Source organism: Trachypithecus francoisi, unplaced genomic scaffold (assembly GCF_009764315.1).
Source record: "Trachypithecus francoisi isolate TF-2019V2 unplaced genomic scaffold, Tfra_2.0 Lachesis_group8, whole genome shotgun sequence".
NCBI lineage: Eukaryota > Metazoa > Chordata > Mammalia > Primates > Cercopithecidae > Trachypithecus > Trachypithecus francoisi.
Window position 1 is genome coordinate 31,808,347 of NW_022681473.1, and position 6,972 is coordinate 31,815,318.

Here is a 6,972-nt window from a genome sequence, read left to right on the forward strand (position 1 = left end):
TGTTCTTCTCTACTCAGGTACTTTCTAGAAACCATGGGATAGGAAATGCCTACCCCTTTTCCTACTTTCTTCCCTGGACAGATTTTTCCAGGTTACCCTGATGTATTTTTTTTTTCCTCTGAGCACCTGTAGCACTTATCAAATGCATTACTGTTCAGCCCCTGCTTATATTGATACTCTCTAATTATTACAGCACACACATAATTGCCTAATAAAATTGGAAAATTGCCAGGCGCGGTGGCTCACACCTGTAATCCCAGCACTTTGGGAGGCAGATGTGGGCAGATCACCTGAGATCGGGAGTTCAAGACCAGCCTGACCAACATGGAGAAACCTCATCTCTACTGAAAATACAAAATTAGCCGGGCAGGGTGGCGCATGCCTGCAATCCCAGCTACTCGGGAGGCTGAGGCAGGAGAATCGCTTGAACCTGGGCAATGGAGATTGCAGTGAGCTGAGATCACGCCATTGCACTCCAGCCTGGGCAACAGGAGCGAAACCCCATCTCAAATAAATAAATAAATAAATAAATTGGAAAATTGTCCAGGGCATGGAGCATATTTTAACCTCTCGGACTTCTTTTAGCATCTGTGCATTGTTGGGCAAATAGTAGATGCTCTGATTGTCCCCATCAAAATACAGAGCTTTAAAAAATCAGTTTCCAACTTTTTAAAGTTTAAAGCTTAGGAACTTCTAAAAGAAAAAGTTCTTTTAAAAATCCCAACTGGGCCGGGCGCGGTGGCTCAAGCCTGTAATCCCAGCACTTTGGGAGGCCGAGACGGGTGGATCACGAGGTCAGGAGATCGAGACCATCCTGGCTAACACGGTGAAACCCCGTCTCTACTTAAAAAATACAAAAAACTAGCCGGGCGAGGTGGCGGGCGCCTGTAGTCCCAGCTACTCCGGGCGCTGAGGCAGGAGAATGGCGTAAACCCGGGAGGCGGAGCTTGCAGTGAGCTGATATCCGGCCACTGCACTCCAGCCTGGGCGACAGAGCGAGACACCGTCTCAAAAAAAAAAAAAAAAAAAAAAAAAAAAAAAAATCCCAACTGGATGCAGTAGCTCATGCCTATAATCCCAGCACTTTGCGAAGCTGAAGCAGGTGGATCGCTTGAATCCAGGAGTTTGACACCAGCCTGGGTAACATGGTGAAACCCCATCTCTACAAAAAAATACAAAAAATTAGCCGGGCATGGTGGTGTGCACCTGTAGTTCCAACTACTTGGGAGGCTGAGGTGGGAGGATCGCTTGAGCCCAGGGAGGTGGAGGTTGCAGTAAGCGAAGATCGCGCCACTGCACTCCAGCCTGCGTGACAGAATGAGACCCTGTCTCAAAAACAAACAAACAAACAAACAAAACAAAAAACCCTTTCATAACTAACAAGTATCACAATCACACAGTTTATGACGTGAAAGGAAATTTCTTTCATCCCTTTCTCATTAATCAGTGCACAGCTGCAAAGACTTTGGCCTTTTTTGTTTTCAGTGGCATAAAACTACCACAAGCATAAACCCGAGCTGTAATCTTTGCATAGCATTTTTTATTTTCACTTACAGAATGTTTTAAAACCACTTTTATTATTTCGCCAACAAGTATGTCACGTCAGTATATGTTTAGCATATGGGAAAAACTTCACTTGATCTAAGCTTGTCTATGATCAAACTTGTCTAAACCTATCAAGAGGTAGGAAGCAGAGCAGAAAGTTTATGATTCACTAGTCCTGATGCAATCCAAAATTCACCAAAAAAAAAAAAAAAAGAAAACCACCAACCCACTTCCTGTTTCTGTGGCACTGTAAAACAATGATGAGTAAAAACTCTTCCATAGTTTTATAACTTTGTTCTTAAGATGGCAATATAATATCATCCTTTCACTATTAAAACATCGGAAGTGTAATCTTTAAATTTCCATCTCAAATTTTTGCTAACTCAAATTTTAGGCTCAGGCCAGGCGCAGTGACTCATGCCTGTAATCCCAGCACTTTGGGAGGCCGAGGCGGGGTCTCCTGAGGTCAGGAGTTCAAGACCAGCCTGGCTAACATGGCAAAACCCCATCTCTACTAAAAAAAAAACAAAAATTAGCTGAGTGTGGTGGTGGGCGCCTGTAATCCCAGATGTTCAGGAGGCCGAGGCAGGGAGAATTGCTTGAACCCAGAAGGCAGAGGTTGCAGTGAGTCGAGATTGTGCCACTGCACTCCAGCCTGGGTGACAGAGCAAGACCCTGTCTCTAAACAAAAATAAAAGCAAAAGCCAATTAATATATCAATAAGATGAAAAACAAAAATCACACTATTATCCCAATAGATGCAGAAAAAGCATTTGACAAAATCCAATACTTTTGTAATAAAAAAACACTCAACAAATTAGAAATAGAAAGGGGACAGGTAGTACAGTAGCTCATGCCTGTAATCCCAACACTTTGGGAGACCGAGGTGGGAGGATCACTTGATCTTAGGAGTTTGAAGCCAGACTGGGCAACACAGGGAGACCCCTGTCTCTATAAGTATTAGGCTGGTACAAAAGTAATTGAGGTTTTTGCATTTGACAAAATGTGAAAAGCCAGTTAATATATCTAATAAAAATCTAACAAAAAAAAAATTCTCTGGGTGTAGTGACATACACTTGTGGTTCCAGCTACTCATGGGGCTGAGGTGGGAGAACTGCTTGAGCCAGGGAGGTTGAGGTTACAGTCAGCTGTGATCAAACACCTGCACTCCGCCTGGGTGACAAAGTGAGACACTGTCTCAGGAAAAAAAAAAAGAAAAAAGAAAAAGAAGGGAACTTCCTCAACCTGATAAAGGGCATCTTCAAAAAGCCCAAAACATAATGTCATACCTAATGGTGAAAGACTGGATGCTTTCCACCTAAGATCAGAAACAAGGCAAGGGTATCGGCCTTCACCACTTCACCTCTGTCCTGGATGTTCTAGCTAGGGTGATTAGACGAGAAGATAAAGTAAAAGGCACACAGATTGGAAAGGAAGAAGTAAACCTATTTGTATTTCCAATGACATAATCCTAAGAAATCTTGGCCAGGAGCGGTGGCTCATGCCTGTAATCCCAGCACTTTGGGAGGCTGAGGCAGGTGGATCACTTGAGGTCAGGAGTTTGAGACCAGCCTGGCCAACGTGATGAAGCCCCCTCTCTACTAAAAATACAAAAATTAGCTGGGCATGATGGTGTGCACTTGTAGTCCCAGCTGCTCGGGAGGCTGAAGCTGGAGAATTGCTTGAACCCAGGGGGCGGATGTTGCAGTGAGCCAAGATCACACCACTGTACTCCAGCCTGGGTAATAGAGGAAGACTGTCTCAAACAGAACAAAACAAACCCTTAAAAAACTATGACAACTAAGAAGAAATTTCAGGGAGATTGCAGGGTAAAAGATCACATGGTTTATTTCTCTTGAATGAGCTTTGATAATTTCTGTTCAAGGGATTTATCAATTTCATTCAAATTGTCAAATTTACTGGCATAAAATTTATACTTTCTAATGTGGTTTAAATAGTATAAATTTCCCCATAAGCACTGCTCTAGCTACATTTGACACAATTTGATGTTATCTTTTCATTTAAATACAGTTGAAATGTTTTCTACTTTCTTTTATTATTTTCTTCTTTGATAGAGGTTAATTTGTTTAATTTACTAGTATTTGGGGGATTTTCCAGCTATTTGTCTTTTTTTGTTTTTTGAAACAATCTCACTCTGTGGTCCAGGCGGCAGTGCAGTGACATGATCTCAGCTCACTGCAACCTCCACCTCCCGAGTTCAAGCGATTTTCATGCCTCAGCCCCCCAAGTAGTTGGGATTACAGGCGTGTGCTACCATGTTCGGCTAGTTTTTGTATTTTTAGTAGAGATGGGTTTCTCTATGTTGGCCAGGCTGGTCTCAAACTTCTGATCTCAAGTGATCCGCCCACCTCGGCCTCCCAAAGTGCTCTGATTACAGAGGTGAGCCACCACACCCAGGCGTATTTTTCTGGTATTGTATAATATAATTTAATTTTACTGTGGTCAGAGACTGAACATACCCTTGTATGATTTGAATCCACTAAAATTTATTAAATTTTGTTTTATGACCCAGAATATGATCCATATTGGTAAAACATTTTGTGTGTACTTGAAAAGAATGTCTTCTGCTGTTGTTGGGCATAGCGTATTATAAATATCAATTAGGTCAAGGTAGTTGATAATGTTATTCAAGTCATCTATATCCTTAATGATATTCTGCTTACTTGTTCTGTCAGTTATTGAGAGGGATATTGAAATACCCATCTAGAGTTGTAGGTTTGTTATTTTCCTCTTTCTATTTATTTATTTATTTATTTATTTTGAGACGGAGTTTCGCTCTTATTGCCCAGGCTGGACAATGACGTGATCTTATCTCACTGCAACCTCTGCCTCCCGGGTTCAAGTGATTCTCCTGCCTCAGCCTCCCAAGTAGCTGGGATTACAGGTGTGCGCCACCATGCCTGGCTAGTTTTTGTACTTTTAGTAGAGATGGGGTTTCGCCATGTTAGTCTGGCTGGTCTCAAACTCCTGACCTCAGGTGATCCGCCCGCCTCAGCCTCCTAAAGTGCTGGGATTACAGGCATGAGCCACTGTGCTTGGCCATTTTCTCCTTTCATTTATATCAGTTTTTGCTTCGTGAATTTTGGAGCTCTGTTATTAAGTTTTCTTGATGCACTGGCCCCATTATCATTATGAAATGACTCTCTTTAATCCTGGTAGTAGTCTTTTGCTTTGTAGTCTACTTTTATAGTAATATAGGCCATCCAATTTTCTTGTGGTTAGCATTTACATGGTATATTAGTTTCCTAGGGCTAATATAACACATTATCACAAACGTGGTGGCTTAAACAACAGAAATTTCTTCTCTTACAGTTCTGGAGGCTAGAGGTCTAAAATCAAGGTGTCCGCAGTGTCACACTCCCTCCAAAGGCTCTATGGGAGAATCTTTCCTTGCCTCTCCCAGTTTCTGGTGGCTCCCGGTGTTTCTTGGCTTGTGGCTGCACAACTCTGGTCTCTGCCTGTGTCTTCACGCCACCTTCTCCTCTGCACTTCTTCTTCTTGTCTCTGTTTTATGCGGACACTTGTCATTAGAGTTAGGATCCACTTACTAGGATAATTGAGGATGATCTCATTTCAGGATTCTTAATTTAATTATATCTGCAAAAAAACCTATTTCCAACTAAGGTCACATTTATAAATTCTGGGGAGTAGGATGTGGACATATGTTTGTGGGGGCCACCTTCAACCCACTATGTATAGTATGTATTTTTTTCATCTCTTTACTTTTAAGTATTTATATCTTCTTAGTAAAGTAGGTTTCTTGTAGGCTACATGTTTTTTTAAAAATCTAATTTGACAAAGGCCAGGCACGGGGCTTATGTCTGTAATCCCAGAACTTAGGGAGGCCAAGGCAGGTGGATCACCCGAGACCAGCCTGGCCAACATGGTGAAACCCCATCTCTACTAAAGATACAAAAGTTGGCCGGGCGCGGTGGCTCAAGCCTGTAATCCCAGCACTTTGGGAGGCCGAGACGGGTGGATCACAAGGTCAGGAGATCGAGACCATCCTGGCTAACACAGTGAAACCCCGTCTCTACTAAAAATACAAAAAATAGCCGGGCGAGGTGGCGGTGCCTGTAGTCCCAGCTACTCGGGAGGCTGAGGCAGGAGAATGGCGTGAACCTGGGAGGCGGAGCTTGCAGTGAGCTGAGATCCAGCCACTGCACTCGAGCCTGGGTGACAGAGTGAGACTCCATCTCAAAGAAAAAAAAAAAAAGATACAAAAGTTAGCCAGGTGTGGTGGCAGGTGCCTGTAATCCCAGCTACTCAGGAGGCTGAGGCAGGAGAAATGCTTGAACTTGGGAGGCAGAGTTTGCTGTGAGCCACAGCACTCCAGCCTGGGCGACAGAGTGAGACTCTGTCTCAAAAAAAAAAAAAAAAGTCTAATTTGACAATTTCTGCCTTTAGTTTTTTGTATTTAAAAGTAAACATTGTGTATATTTAAGGTATACAATATGATGTTTTGATATATGTATACATTGTGGCTAAATCAAGCTATTGAACATATGCATTGTCTCAAATACGTACCATTTTTCCTGATGAGAACACTTAAAATCTACTCTTAGCAATTTTCTTTCTTTCTCTTTCTTTTTTTTTGAGACACGGTCTCACTCTGGCTATCCAGGCTGGAATGCTGGAGTACTGGAGTGCAGTGGCACAACCGTGGCTCACTGTAGCCTCAACTTCCTGGGCTCAGGTGATTCTCCCACCTCAGCCTCCCAAGTAGCTGGGACTATAGGCACACACCACCATGCCTGGCTAATTTTTTGCATTTTGGTAGAGACAGGGTTTCATCATGCTGCCCAGGCTGGTCTTGAACCCCTGGACTCAAGCAATCTGCCCGCCTCAGCCTCTCAAAGTGCTGGGATTACAGGCCTAAGCCACTGTACCCGGCCTATTTTTAAGTATTTATTGTTAATAACTATAGTCACCATGATTACAATAGATCTCTTGAAGTTATTCCTCCTGTTTTACTGACATTTTATGTCTTCTGACCAAAATCTCCCCAATTCCTTCACTCCCTGCCTCTAGCAACCGCCATTTTACTCTCTGCATCCAAGAGTTTAGCTTTTTCCAATTCCACTTATTAGTGAGATCGTGGAGTAATTGTTTTTCTGTGCCTGGCTTATTTCACTTAACATAATGTCCTCCAGGTTTGTCTGTGTTGTCAAAAATGACAAGACTTCCTTTTTTAAGGGTAAATAACATTCCACCATGTGCCTATGCCACATTTTCCTTATCCATTCCTTTGTTGATGGACACCTAGGTTGATTCCATATCTTCACTATTGTGAATAATGCTGCAATGAACATAGGAATGCAGATAACTCCTCAACATACTGATTTCATTTCCTTTGGATATATACCCAACAGTGGGATTGCTGGGTCATATGATAGTTGTATTTTT